General features: G+C 39.1%; 1 long non-coding RNA gene across 1 annotated transcript in view; it reads right to left on the reverse strand.

Moving 5' to 3' along the window:
- The window catches only part of LOC104006165 (uncharacterized), a 53,865-nt gene that overhangs the window by 16,766 nt on the left and 20,860 nt on the right, over positions 1-16,239 (reverse strand). Inside the window, exon 4 of the long non-coding RNA XR_010156667.1 lies at positions 719-804. This is a non-coding gene — a long non-coding RNA (uncharacterized LOC104006165). The remainder of the gene's footprint in view (positions 1-718; positions 805-16,239) is intronic.

A 16,239-nucleotide genomic window follows, 5' to 3' on the forward strand; every position in this document is an offset into this window, starting at 1 on the left:
AATATATAAGAAATACCTTAAAAGCAATAATTGTAGATAGTAACAGTTTAAACAAGAAGCTCTGTTTCATGAGGTTTTCACAGACCAGTCATTCTCTTTCCTTTTTAATTTGCATCTTATCTATTTCATTATGGCTGTGTTTACACAAACAGGAAATTGAGAGTTTAATTTTGGAAATACAAAATAGCCTTACTAGATTATTTATATCAAAGCAATCATCTGAATAAAATTTATTTTGATAGGTAACTCAAAAGCAAGTTGTTTTCCTGAATTATCAGGAGAGCTCTCAAATTTATAATTCAATGGTCCCCAACCCCTGAGCCACTGACGGGTACTAGTCCATGACCTGTTAGGAACCAGGCCGCACAGCAGGAGATAAGCAGCGGGCAGGACAGTATGACGGCCTGAGCTCCGCCTCCTGTCAGATCAGTGGCTGCATCAGATTCTCACAGGAGCGCGGACCCTATTGTGAACTTGCACATGCGAGGATCTACGCTGCAAGCTCCTTATGAGAAGCTAACTAATGCCTGATGATCTGAGGCGGAACAGTTTCATCCTGAAACCATGCCTCACACAGTTTGTCTTCCACGAAACTGGTCCCTGGTGCCAAAAAGTCTGGGGTCTGCTGGAATTCATTCTGTCGGAAGAGATATAGCCTGAATATAATTTTTACTGTATTATTCTTTGAATATAGTGAATGATAAAAGTTAATGCCTACCTCTTATTTTATAGACAGCCAATACAAACATGGTTCTCATTTCTCTTCTTTATTTTCCACTTCTTGGTGCAAGATACCTAGATTTTCTGTTGGAAAACAGTATAGAGTGGTGTTAAACACAGGAGTTCTAGAATCACAATAACTTACCCTCTATATGCTTCAGTTTCCACATCAATAAAACTGGGATCTTAAGAGTACTTTGATTATAAAGTTGTTGTAAGGATCAAATAAGATAAATCTAGTAAAACACTTAGAAAGTATTTGAAAACAGGGTCTTGAAGAAATATTTGTACACCTATATTCATAGCAGCATTATTCACAATAGCCAAAGGTGGAAACAACCCAATGTTTATCAACAGTTAAACGGATTTAAAAAAGAATGTATGTGATATACACACAGGATGAAATATTGTTCAGTCCTAAAAAGGAAGGAGGCTGGGTGGGGTGGCTCATGCATGTAATCCCAGCACTTTGGGAGGCCGAGATGGGAGGATCGCTTAAGGCCAGGAGTTCAAGACCAGCCTGGTCAACATAGTGAGACCCTATCTCTAAAAAACAAACAAACAAAACCCCACAGAAATGGTGAGATTTCTCTTGGCCAGGCACAGTGGCTCATGCCTGTAATCCTAGCACTTTGAAAGGCTGAAGTGGATGGATCACTTGAGGTCAGGAGTTCAAGACCAGCCTGTTCAACATGGTGAAACCCCATCTCTACTAAAAACACAAAAATTAGCTGGGTATAGTGGCACATGCCTGTAATCCCAACTACTTGGGAGGCTGAGGCAGGAGAATCACTTGAACCTGGGAGGTGGATGTTGCAGTGAGCCAAGATCACACCACAGCACCCCAGCAAAAAAGAAAAAAAAAAGAAGGAAATTCTGATGCATGCTACAACACGGATGAAACTTGAGAACATTCTGCTAAATTAAATAAGCCAGTCATAAAAAGACAAATACTGTATAACTTCACTTATAAAAAGTTACCTACAATAGTCAAACTCATAGATAGAAAAGAGAATGGTAGTTGTCAGGGGATGGGGAATAGAAAGTTATTGTTTAATGGGCAGAGTTGTGTTTTACAAGATGAAAAATTCTGGAGATTAGTTGCATAACAATGTATATATACTTAACACTATTGAATTATACACATAAAAATGGCTAAGATGGTCAATTTTATATGTATTTTACCACAATAAAAAAGAAAAAAATGGAAAACAACTTTTTAATAAGATTTTATTTTACCTTCAAACAAAATCAACTCCCCACTTATGGCATAAAGAGCTTCAATAGAAAAAGGCTATTGTTTTTCTCTTTGTTTTTGAAATTGTCTGATTCAGGATCAGGCTCTTTATATGTCCTATAATATCAGGTAGATATTTAATAAATACAGTAGCAAGCCTCTGGGTTCAAATGGAAGCAAGCAATTAACTTTTTTCTAGGGTTCTTCAGGGGGCCCTGGGTGGGGACAAGTCCTGTGAGAAAAGAAGTGCCTGAAATTAGATATGCAAGCAGAGATCACAAGCACAAGTGCTGTACTCTCCACACTGTGGGATGGCACTGTAAAAATTGGCAGCCAACCTGTTAACTGTTGTAAATGTAAATGAGGAATGCTACTACAGATTCTGGTTCTTGGTCAAGCGGTAGGTCACTGTAAACTCTCCACAGGCCATAACAAAAAGAGTAAAAAGAATAAGAAGTGGCCATATTCGAGCACAAGAAGAATAAATAATATCCACCAGACCTTTGGTATTCAAAGCTCACATCAACTATTCTGACAGCAGGGGTACTGCCAGGAGCTACAGTGATACTGAGTCATATAATATGACACAAAGAACACAATAAAGTAACCTAACCATTGGGGAAGGGGCTATAAATCCCAAATATCTTGGAGTAAACTTAACAAGAAATATGCAGTGCTGACACAAAGAAAAATACAAATTTTATTGGATAATCTAAAAGACGTTCTAAATAAATGGAGCAAAATACCTTGTTCTCAGATGAAAATAATTGATGTTTTAAAATTTCAAATCTCCCAAATTTCATTTATAAATGTAATATAATTCCATTCAAAATTCCAACCCCAAAACTATGTAACAAAAGAATAAATAGAAGAATTTAAACTATTGGGCAAAATATGTAGACAGCTTAATTCTGGCATGATACTAGACAGAGAGATCAATGAAAAAGATTCCAAATCCAGTGACACATCCAAAATACATACAGATTTAGAATTAGTGAAGTGCTTTTTTAATCAATAGAGAAAGGGTAGATTTTTAATAAATAACTGGTTTAAAATTTTGTTAATTCTGTAAAAAGAAAGTTAGATTCCTTACCTAACACCACATGTTATCATATATTTGTGTATTTCCTCTGTGGTTTCAATCACATATGGTGAGAATGTGATCAATGCTTTTCTTGTGTAAATTTTTATTTAAAAAAAAGATAAAAAGAGAAATCGGATGACCAATATAACTTTGAAAAAACATTCAACTCGTTATAATTTAAAAGTGCAAATTAAAATAATAAGATATGAATTTGGCCCATCAAATTGGCATTTTAAAAAATGATAGCACAAATGCCAATGAGAGTTCAAGGAAGGGGGCATTTCCATTAACTGTAGGTGAGAATGCAAATTGGTATAATCTTCTAAGGACCAATTTGGCAATATGCTTCCACAATTTTTTTTTAACAAGTTCAGACCTTTTTACCCAGCTTCCACTTGCAGAAATATGTTTAAAAAATAATAAGGACTTCAATATCTCTAAATATTATGAACTATGTAACCTTAAATTCTTCCTCCTGAAAAACACCCAGAAATGTTGAATTTAAAATAAACTTCTTTTTAAAATGCTGGGGAAAAGAAGAATGAGGAGGAGGAGGAGGAGAAGAGAAAGAGGGAGGGAGGGGGTGGAGAGAAGGAACAGAGAGTCAGAGGAAGTGGGGAGGTGGTGTGGAGAGAAACATAAAACAGAGCAAATAAGTGTGTGAGCTAAAACTTCAGCAGCAGGGAAAAGATTTATTCTCAAACCTTTCCTCAAACCCTCCCACCTCCCACCAAAGTCAAGCATTGTTACCAGTTTCTTGTGTATACTTACAAAGCGTCTATGTTTATAATTGCAAATATGCATTTGTAGACTTGTAAAATCTATATGGTAGCATACTATTCTGCACCTTGCTTTTTCCACTTAAAATGAAATGATTTCATTCTTACATATACAGAACTTTCTTGTTCTTTTTTAATTTTTAACCAATTCACAGCACTCCATTTAATGGCTGAGCTATAATTATTTAACCAATGTCCTATGGACAGGCATTTAGATTATTGCCAATCTTCATTTCAAATAAAGCATCTGGTGGCTATTACCATTCCCTGGCATTCTTTGGCTTGTAGCCACGTCACTCTAATCCTTGCCTCCACATTCACAACGACTTTTCTTTTCTTTTTTTGAGACGGAGTTTTGCTCTTGTTGCCCAGGCTGGAGTGCAATGGCACCATCTCGGCTCACCGCAACCTCCGCCTCCTGGGTTCAAGTGATTCTCCTGCCTCAGCCTCCCTAGTAGCTGGGATTACAGGCATGTGCCACCATACCCGGCTAATTTTGTATTTTTAGTAGAGACGGGGTTTCTCCATGTTGGTCAGGCTGGTCTCAAACTCCCAACCTCAGGTGATCCGCCCGCCTCAGCCTCCCAAAGTGCTGGGATTACAGGCATGAGCCACTGTGCCCGGCCACAGTGACTTTTCTCCTGTGTCTGTCTTTTCCTCTGTATGTCTCTTATAAGGATACCTGTCACTGGGTTTGGTCTCCATCTGGATAATCCAGGATAATCTAATCTCAACATCTTTAATTAAATATGCAAAGACCCCCCCCCTCTTTTTTTTTCTCAAATAAGTTAGCAGTCATAGGATCTGGGGATTAGAAAGTAGAATATCTTCTTTGGCACCACCAGTCAGGCCACTACAGACATCAAGTGATTATGTTGAGTAGACAATGAGGTATATGAGATTAGAATTCAGGAAAGTGATCTGAGTTGTAAATATGCAAATTTGGAGTTATCATCTTATAGATGTTTTTAAGCCATGAAACTGAAGGAAATCACTTAGGAAGAAAAGGAAAGGCATAGGGACCATACCTTGGAGCCCAACATAACTTAGAGGCCAGAAAAACAATAAGAACCCAGTAAAGAGAAGGGAAAATATACGGCCCATGAGAGAGAAACTTGTCTACTTTGATCACTATTGTTTTGCCTTTATTTTAAATGGCTCCTAGCATCTAGAAAACACTCCAAAAAATATTTCTCAAATAATTATTTTTGATTGAGTGGCCAGCGAGGTAAGAAAAACAAAACAAAACAAAAAAAAAACCAGGCAAGTGTGGAATCCCAGAATTCAAGGGAAGAAGGTTATTTTCAAAAAGGGACCGTTCCTTTTCTGGTTGCAGAGCTGCACAGTAGGCACTTTTGTCCTCACCAGCAGCCCTGCTGTCCAAGGGCCCTCTGCAGTCTATGTGGGTCTTGGTGCACCGCAAACAGGCCAACACTTTCAACAAGGTGAATGGATGGCTCTGGAAATGACTGAGCCAAGCAAACTGCAACAGTAGCAGAATCTGTTCTGCTTCTGGACAAAGACCAATTCACTGGTATGCCCATGGGTCAAATGGCCTAGATTTACAAAATCTGCCAGTTGATCTCCAGAGCCAGAAAAACATGGATGAGGCTTCCAAGAAGGAGACTGAAGACATCCTCACCCAGTACAACCAGCCCCTACTGCCAGCTGACTCCCCTCACTGCAAATCCAAGAAGTTCAGAGGCCCCGGTGGCTGTGTTGGCCACCAGAAATCTTACCAATAAGCCCTCCATGAGAAACAGGGTTCACTTTTATATTAAACAATGATTGTGGGATTTTAAGGTTTAAAAAAGGGGGAAAGGAGGGACTCTTTCAGGTTAAGATGATGTGAACATACACACCTATTTTTCTCCCTCCTAAAACCCCACGGAAGAATAATAAATGAGTTTTGTTTTATACCTAAACCTACTAGTGTAAGGAAAATAGTAAAGGATGCAGCAGCAACAAAATTTTGGAAGTTGGCAAGCTAACCAATGATTTAACACTCTTGAGAAACCCACATCCCTAGCTGGCAGCAAGGAAAGTTCAAAACCAACATAATTTGCACCATAGTCTTCAAAACGATCAGAAACTGGCAACACTGGAAAAATCTAAAACTGAGTGTAAAAACAGGTTTCTAAATAAGGAGATGTGGGTAAAGTTGTTTGAGAAGCAGTTAGATTCCCAAATCCCTGACCCCAACCTAGAGGAAACAGAGGAGGGATGTCTTGAGAGTAGGTATCTGGTGATCGCACATCTAGTGCTAAATGCAGACAACCCTAGTCTTCTTCCCCAATCCGACTCCCAGAATGCTGGCAGCCAGAGCTTTATCCTCCAGAAAGGAAAGAGAAAAACTCTTTTCTGCAGAATCTGACCTGCTTAAGAGCAAGACCTAGATACTAACTGCAGAGGTTCCTCTACAAATGGCCCACCCAGATTCCACTTCAGTGAAGATCAAAGTTAAGTCTTTCCCACAGGCTCAGTGTGCCCATCAGTTTTTTAGTCTCACACTTTACTGATCATGAGCAGAGAGCAAAGGAATTAGACACTCGATGAAGAAAGCCTCTATCAAGAAGATGGAACCCAAAATAAGCAAAGAAAAAAAGGCAACTTTGGAGGACAGAGAAGCTTCAAAAATATGTTATCAAAAAGGAAAAGAGAGAATATATTGCATCCGTGAAACAAAAACAAGATACCACAAAAAAGAAACATGCAGAAAATTAGAAAAGTACTCTAAGACATTAAAATATAATAGCAGAAATGGAAACTGTGATAGGTGGGTAGGAAGAGAAAGTTGAGAAAATCTGTCAGAAAAGTGGAACCAAAAATCAAAGTGATGAAAAACAGAAAGGAAAGAAAGTTAGAGTACCATTCTAAGAGGTCCAACATCTGAGTAATGGGGCAAAGAAATCATCAATGAAACAATTCAAGAACATTTCTTGGAAGCAAAGAACATGAGATTACAGATAGAAAAGGCCCACAGAAAAACAGGCACAATGGGCATATCATAAAATTTCAGAACTCTAAGAAGAAAAATAATTTCCTAAACTCTCAGAGAGAATAAAACTAATTACATGCAAAGGATTGGAAATATGATCCTTTATCTCTTTTAGAGAAAAATACTGAATATTTACAATAAAACAGAGTAATTCTGGATTTTGATTTAAAATAATTGAAAGTTGGCCATGTGTGGTGGCTCACACCTGTAATCCCAACACTTTGAGAGGCCGAGGTGGGCGGACTGCTTTAGCCCAGGAGTTTGAGACCAGCCTGGGCCACATGGCAAAACCCCATCTCTACAGAAAATTAGCCAGGCGTGGTGGTGCACACCTATAATCCCAACTACTCAGGAGTCTGAGGTGGGAGGATTCCTTGAGGTCAGGAGTTCAAAGCTGCAGTGAACCATGATCGCACCACTACACTCCAGCCTGAGTGACAGAGCCAGACCCTGCCTCAAAAAAGGAAGTAAATAAACAAATAAAATAAAATAATTAAAAGGTCAGAAGTGGGGGATGTGCTGTAGAGGCAATGCAACTGGCTATACATTGACAATTGTGGAGTGATGGGTACATGGGAATTCATTATATTATATATTCATCATATAATTCTCTTTGAACATATTTTAAATTTTCTATAATACAGAGTTCTTTTTATAGACAAAGAAGGAATGATAGGAATGATTTAGATTTCTTAGCAACACCGGAAGCAAGAAGACAATGAAGCAATGGCTTCAAACTCCTGAAAGAAAACTATTTCCAAAGTAGAATTCTATACCTAGACAAACTGTAAATCAAGTGCAAGGGAAGTGCCCAAACAGATGAATCGGCCTTAGCTGAATCAATGGCTGTCCATCCATTTCTCTTGGAAGTAAGACAGAGTATTTGGACACTGAAACAAGTAGGTTTGTATATTTGATAATGGAAATAGGAGGTATTTCTCTTTAATGTGCTTCTGATTGCTTTACTTTGAGGAACTCATATCTAATGGAAAACATGGATGTATAAACAGGTAGTGTTTATGTGTACCAAAACAAAATATACTAAGTTCTCCAACAGAGCTATGTTTAGCAGCTTATGGGACTCCAGCTTTGTGCCTCAAGAAAGGATTTATGGAGCTAGTAATGCCCGAGATAAGCCTTAAAGAATGTATAGCAGTTACACAAGTAAAGAAGGAAGGAAAAAGTATTCAAGGTGGTGAAATCACAATTAATAAAGGCATAAAGGAATAAAACATCATGGTGTATGTAGAATACTAGCACAGAACCAAACACAAGGTTGGGCCCCGTGGTTCACGCCTGTAATCCCAGCACTTTGGGAGGCCAAGGCAGGAGGATCACTTGAGGCCAGGAGTTCGACAACAGCCTGAGCAACACAGCAAAACCTTGCCTCTACAAATGTTTTTTTTAAAAAAACTAGCTGGGTGTGGTGGCATGTGCTGTGGTCCTAGCTCCTCAAGAGGCTGAGGCAGAGGATCGCTTGAGCCCCAGCAGTCAAGGCTGCAGTGAGCTGCGATCATGCCACTGCACTACAGCCTGGGTGACAATAATGCTTATTGACATGGACCTGGCATATCTAGTGAGACTAGAGATCATAGATGAAATTGGAAAGTATTATGCAGCTATTGGTTATCTGAATGTTGGGTTTATCGTCATGAAACAGCAGAGTCAGGAAACAAGGTGTTGGCCAGGCGCAGTGGCTCACACCTGTAATCCCAACACTCTGGGAGGCCGAGACGGGCGAATCACTTGAGGTCAGGAGTTTGAGACCAGCCTGGCCAACATGGCAAAACTCCATCTCTACTAAAAATACAAAAATTAGCCAGGCATTGTGGCACACGCCTGTAATCCCAGCTACTCAGGAGGCTGAGGCAGGAGAATTGCTTGAACCCGGGAGACGGAGATTGCAATGAGCCAAGATCTCACCACTGCACTCCAGCCTGGGTGACAGAGTGAGACTCCAGAAAAAAAAAAAGAAAGAAGGAAGGAAGGAGAGAAAGAGAGAGAGAGAGGAAAGAAAGAATGAAAGAAAGAAAGAAAGAAAGAGAAGGAAGAAAGACAGAGAAGGAAGGAGGGAAAGAAGGAAGGAAGGAAAGAAAGAAAGAAAGAAGAAAGAAGGAAAGAAAGAAGAAAGAAAGAAAAGCAAGCAAGAAAGCTAAAAACTGTATTCTGCAGTAGAAGTTAAGGATGTAGAAAGTTTAGGAAACAACCAAGATGGTAAGTTCCTTAAGATCTTAAATGTAAACTGGTAGAAGTCTCCTACCAGTGGACTTCTACACTCAGTCTTAGGAATAGTCTGGATGGCTCACAGTTCACAAATTTGTTTACTAAGGTTGAATTTAGCCCTGGCTTATATTTCATTTATTTAATTCAGCAATGTTTATCATCATTTATTCATTTGCCAGTTGATTCTACAAAAAATTTTAAGCACCTATTTATATAGACACTGTTGACATAAAACAGTCTTTGTGGTGTCTGTAGTCCAATGAGAGAGGCAGATGCTAAAGAAATATAGGCACAATTAATACATAAAAGGCATTTTTATGTGGCACACAGTCCCTACCATATGACCCAACCAGAAGGTTCAAGTATTTCAGTACAATTTAGGTCAACTTCAATATTAAAAATACTTCCTAAGTACAATAGTAATTTTTAGTGCATATTATAAACAAGGGCCAAGAAAAACAAAAACCCTAATTTGATCTTTATATTTGTTAGTTTTTAATGAAAATACTAATTGCTCTTTACCCATTTCTGTGAAACTCTAAATTTTTATTTGTGATGAGTCCAGGTCTATTGGATAGACTTTCAGCATTAGTAAAATGACAGAACATATTACAGGGAAAGTATAAGAACATACAGATTCATTTTCTTTTAAGCTTGAAAACAGGATTCTTTGACTCAAATAGAGCTTCTGTTTGGTGAATTAATGGGTCACCATAACCAAATAATTGTAAGTCACAATTTAACTGAAAACCAGAGAGTAAAAATAGCAAAGACTAAACATATAACATCCTTCTTTCTTCGTCTTTGCTTCTGAAAGGTGTGTCTTTCCTGAACTATGAATCACTGCCACAGACTTTGCAAATTTGTTCCATAAGAGGGAAGTACCAGAGCAGCAGTAATGTTCTCATCGCGGGCTTTGCTGCTTCGGAGGGAAGAGGGGCACAGTCTATATAGTTTGGATAACTCTCATTCCCCACAGGTCGCATAAAATGGAAACTGTTAAAACATAAATATTCTGCATTGTTTCACATTACCTTTACACAATAACTGTGATGACTATACTAATAGCAGGCATGATCTTATTGCTTCCTTTCCTTCTTAAACTTGAGTCTTGGGTATCATCATAATCAACATTCTAAAGCTTCCAACATCTCAATCCTAAAAAGTAAATGAAAGCATGGTCCATAAAATTTGCAGCTCATGTTTAGTATTTTGGCAACTATTGCTACTCCATAGGCCTGAAAGTAAAATAAATAGGGCTTGAATTTTGAGTCGAAATCAAAATTAAGGTTTTCTTTTTCTTTTATGACTTGGCTTGCTACAGAATTCTGATTGCTACAGAAAAAATTCTGAAAAATATTTGGTAAAATTCTGATTGCTAAAAAATTTTTACGAAATTCCCAGATTAATAATTGTTATTTTAGCCAAAAGTTTTTCAACATTGTTAAAATAGAGCATTGGCTAAAGTCTCTCTCTCTATGTGTATGTGTGTGTGTGTATGTATATATAGATGCACACAGACTTTATTTATAATTTTTGCATGCCCTAAAATTTCCGTTTATGTATTCTTTCTGATTGTTTTTCCAAAAAATTAACACCCACATTGACTTATTAGCTTCTCTCCTAAGATAATTTTCTCTCCATATATGAAACAAAGTTGAAAAAAAATAGCTTCTTTTACATCATATAGTAATAATTTCAGTATCACATATTTTCTTCTTTGTCTTCCCAATAACAATTGCTTGAACAATGATGATAATGAATTTGTGGGTGAAATTATTATTACTTTGTGCTTCTTTACCCTCTTTTGTGTAATTAAGGGTACAGTGTACTTCTTTACCTTCTTTTGTGTAATTCAGGGTACAGTATACTGTTTTACCCTCCTTGTGTAATTCAGGTACAGCAGCACCACATAGTGGACATTTTGGTACTTCTCCGTGAGGAATCATTTCGCTTACCTTCAAAGCAATTGGTTTGCTTTAAGGAATGCAATTTGTGTGGATATTGCTGATGATTATCTCTCTTAATATTGCTCTGGTGAGCCAACATGTGAAGTTACAGATTTCACCTAATATAAGAATAATAATCAGCCTCACAGTCATTGTGAAAAGATAAAAGAGAAGTATTTTAAAATAAGTGTGAAGATACATATAAGTCTGTGCTTCAAATTTACTATGTAATACTAATTATTTCCTAATGTATACTTTGTAAGGGAAGCAAAGCCAATGCTTAGATTTTAGTAATAATAATTCTCAGAGTAAGCCATTCATCCTCATCCATATTCCTATATATCTATAGAAAGAGGCCTAATAGAGGTAATTGTTGCTGTTGTGATTAAATCAAGGCACAAAGAAAAAAATAATGTATGCTATCCCAGGAGTTGATATGTAAATCCAGTTAGCAAAGAGAAAAGTTATGCTAATATTAACATTGTCATTTTTTTTGCCACAGTAAGTCTGGATTTGTCAGACATCAATTAAAATCAGGGTGTGAGCAAGGATTTTACACATTCATGGAGAAACATAAAGAGCTGCCATCTAAATGCAATAATACAGTATTTAATATTGTTCTAATAGTCACACCACTTTTTGTCCCAGAATAATTTATGCTCCCTGACTCAGCATACAACTCCCTGGCTAGATTGGAACAGAAACAAACTGACAACCCGGAGAGGAAGCATTGTGTAGAAGGGACAACTCACCGACAGCCCCATGCTTTAGGGGCTTCAGCCAGTTTGTTCATAGAATCAGACTCACTGGAAATATTCAGGACTTAGAATGGTGCGAGGCGAAAAGGAGCAAAGGGAGTCATTTGCAAAAGATAAAAAACACAGTCACTTCTACAGAGTTCAATCATGCAATCACTTGTTGAATTAACCAGACAACATTTCTCAGTTAACGTCTACATGAAAAGCACTGATCCAGGCACTATGGACTATAGAGCAGGGGTTGGCAAACCACAGCTAGTATGTGGCCTGTTTTTCTACAGCCTGTGAGCTGGGGATGAATTTACATTTTAAAAGATTGTTTAGAAAGGGGACAGACAGAGTAAAGAATATATGACAGAGATATTTTGCCAGTAAAACCTAAAATACTGACTATCTTGTCTTTTACAGAAAAAGTTTGCTGACCCCTGCCATCGAGACAGATTTAACACTCAATAAACTTAGAGTCTAGAAAGGACACTAAAACATAACAATAGAACAAACTCAATAACTTATAACTTTCAACCATTTACTGTGTGTTCAGAACTGGGTTAAGGCTGGTTGTGATGGGTGATACCTGTCATCTCAGCACTTTGGGAGGCCCAGGCCGGAGGATTGCTTGAGCCCAGGAGTTTGAGACTAGCCTGGGCAATATAACAAGACCCCATTTCTACAAAAAATATCAAATAAAAATTAGCCATAAGAGGTGGCACATACCTGTAGTCTTAGACACTTGGGAGGCTGAGGCAGGAAAATCACTTCAACCCAAGATTTTGATGCTACACTGGGCTATGAATGCACCACTGCACTCCAGCCTGGCTGACAGAGCTAGACCCTGCCTCTTAAAAAAATTAATTAATTAGTCTGGGCGCAGTGGCTCACGTCTGTAATCCCAGCACTTTGGGAGTCCACAGTGGGTGAATCACAAGGTCAGGAGATCAAGACCATCCTGGCCAACATGGTGAAACCCTGTCTCTACTAAAAATACAAAAATTAGCCAGGTGTGGTGGCGTGCGCCTGTAGTCCCAGCTACTCAGGAGGCTGAGGCAGGAGAATCGCTTGAACCCAGGAGGCAAAGGTTGCAGTGAGCCGAGATCGCACCACTGCGCTCCAGCCTGGGGTACAGAGCGAGACTCTATCTCAAAAAAAAAAAAAAATTAAAAATTAAAATAGAATTGGGGTAAGTGTACTATATTCATTATTTCATTTAATCTTCACCAAAGAAAGTAGGAGGTAGTTATAATTATTATCAATTTAACAATGAATAACCCAAGACTTAAAAAGGCTAATAAATAAGATCATGTAAATGACCAAATCTGGGATTAAAATCTAGGCCATCTAGCCCACAGCACTTAACCACTCAGTTCAGGTACATAAATAAGAATGAAAAAAAGAGTAGAGAAATATAAAACTTCAATATACTGCAGCAAAACAGAGGTGGCAGATAACACTTCCAGAGGGCTGTTCAGGGAAGATCCTTGGACATGGTAGTTTTTAAGTTGGGCCTTGGAAGATGTGAGTGATTCAGATGCCTGACATTGCAGGGAAGGGCAGTCAGCTTTGGAACTGCCTAGGGGCAGAAGCATGGAGGGTGTTGGGGAGCGGTGAGCTCCCCACTGAGCAGAAAGAGAATGTACAGGAAGATACTACTGGGAGATGAGTAGGAAACCTCGGCTAGAGGTAGACTGTGGATGGTGCTGAACAAAGGAAAAATGGGGAATTTAAATAAATGAAAGTGACTGGACATTTATGACTAAACAGTTGACACAATCAGCCCTGTACTCTGGGGAGATTAATCTTACAAGGGTGTTTCGGATGGATTAGAAGAAGAACTAGAGATAGGAAAATAAATGAGTAGGCTATTAACAATAATCCAGGTCTGAGATTGATGAAGACCTGAACTAGAGTAGAGACAGTGAAAACAGCATGCTAGAGAGGAAAATGTATTGTTAAGGTCTCCACCTACCAAAGCCACTCACTAAGTAATGCAAGAGGGAAAAGATAAGTGGTCTGGCAACGACAATCCCCCCACCCCGCTTCCTCAGACCCCTAATAAAGGCTAAATGTTGTCTTCTTTTGATAATTGTCACTAATTTTTCCCCAGCCTTGTGCCACCACACTACCATGCATAAACACATACACATGGGTACAACATACACGGACATCAGTTTTACTGACTGAAGATCCCAATATTGGTTATCTTGATAAAGTCAAATTTACTTTAATGGAATTTCACCTGAATAAAAATGTCCATGTTTTGAGGTTGAGTGGGGAGGTAGGGGAAACAATGCCACACAGTATGATTTACCGTGTTTACAATCCACAGGAATTGCCCTCTACATGGGTTGTGACATCTATACCCAAATCGACAACTCACACTTCAGACATATAGGCCTTGGTTTAATGAATCTGTCACTTTAAAACATGGACTGTAGGCCAGGCATGGTGGCTCACGCTTGTCATCCCAGCACTTTGGGAGACTGAGGCAGGAGGATCACTTGAGGTGAGGAGTTTAAGACCAGCCTAGGCAACATAGTGAGACCCCGTCTCCATAAAATTTTTTTAAAAATTAGCTGGGTGTGGTGATGTCAACTGTAGTCCTAGCTACTCAGGGAGCTAGGACAGAAGCATCGCTTTAGCCCAGGAGGTCAAGGCTGCAGTGAGCTATGATGGTGCCACTGCACTCCAACCTGGGTGACAGAGCGAGACACTATTTCAATTTTTGTAAAATTAAAAAATTAAAATTAAAATTGAGTGTCTATTCAGCAGGGGAAAGAAGAGAAGGTTCAATCTCTGCCCTTGAGAAGCTAAGAGTTTAATAGGCAAATGGAATATATATGCCAAATAAATACAGGACATTTTAATAAAGCAACATGTTAATTCCATCAAATTGTATTCCTTTGGAGGACTTAAGGCATGCATTCTTTTTCTGAATAGCTGAATAATCTGAACAGGTGAGTTTACCCATTGTTTCATTCCCCATTTACATGTCCAACCTCTTTATTTCAACCTCCCTGAATAAACTTTTTAAAAGGCTACTCACTACCATCACTCCTTAAACACTATTTGGGCCTTGCTGGGACAGATTGGTGGTGAGTCCATAACAAAGGGCAGGAAGTGACTCGGTAAATCCTTTTTTTTTTTTTCTGGGACGGAGTCTCACTCTGTTGCTCAGGCTGGAGTGCAGTGGCGCGATCTCAGCTCGCTGCAAACTCCGCATCCTGGGTTCAAGCAATTCTCCTCCCTCAGGCTCCCGAGTAGCTAGGATTACAGGCGCCCGCCAACACGCCCAGCTAATTTTTGTATTTTTAGTAGAGACGGGGTTTCACATGTTGGCCAGGCTGGTCTTGAACTCCTGACCTTATGATCCGCCCGCCTTGGCCTCCCAAAGTGCTGGGATTATAGGCGTGAGCCACCTCACCTGGCTGTGACTTGGTAAATTCTAGGGACTTACCAAAGCCAAGCATAGAATGGCTTTGTTATCCCAAAATTGTGATTACTTCAAGCCACGGTGGAGAGAAGAAAATGTAGATGAGAGGAAAAGCAAATTCAAAAGCCAAACATGGCTATATTAAGCATTGAGGTGAAAGAGTAGGGTGAGGACCCAAACCACTGGCAACAACACTGGAAGCCAAGAGAGTGAGAGAACGGAATGCAGGGCAGTGGAGCTGGTGAGTCAGGCATCTGAGACAGAAGGTCCTTGTTCTGTAAATGTGCGGTGAAGTCTTGCCTGGCCTACGTGGAGAGAGGAGCCCCTTAAAGGTGACACCAAACTGGACAGCCACAGTCTACTGATCATTAATGTGTTCTGGATTGGGAGATGTTACAGGACAGTGGGACTAACAAATCTAAGTGCATGCATGCTGAAATGATGACAAATAGCAAAAGTGTCAATATAATCAAACAAAATAAATCAGGTATATTCTCGTAGGGGTGACTTTGCACTCGGATTTCAAAGCTTATATTCTAGGCCTTCTTTGCTATTGTTGACTCACCTGGTCAAATTGTCAGCAGCATGCTATGGGCTCCTTTCTGCACCAACGTGCCTTTGAATCCCAAGTACCACTGCCCTCAATGTTTGAATCATCTTTGAGCCTACAGGTTAGGATTCTTGGTAGTAAAGGAAGAAGGCAGATTTTTTGAGGAGCTATTCTGGGAGCCTTCTTGTTATCCACTGGACACTGCTTATTTCACTTGTGGACTTACAATGTAGCAGCTGTGTTTCGATTTCTCCTGTAAGGCTTGCTGCAGAGGAATATCATCAATTAAAATGGACAAAAGGAGATCACAAATTACTTTACCAGTTATCCCTAAGCTGACAGTCTGTAGATTACAACCAAATCTTAAAGTGTTTTCCCGGTCAATTGTACTATTCCATAGCTCTTAAGTGTCTATTTGAAGACCTAAAGCAGGTGATGTTTTCGGCCCAGATCCAGAGTTTAAAATTTGTGTAATATAATGTAAGTCTACCTACAGTTTTATGAGAATTTCTGT

The sequence above is a fragment of the Pan troglodytes genome, chromosome 3, assembly GCF_028858775.2.
Source record: "Pan troglodytes isolate AG18354 chromosome 3, NHGRI_mPanTro3-v2.0_pri, whole genome shotgun sequence".
In the NCBI taxonomy this organism is placed as follows: domain Eukaryota; kingdom Metazoa; phylum Chordata; class Mammalia; order Primates; family Hominidae; genus Pan; species Pan troglodytes.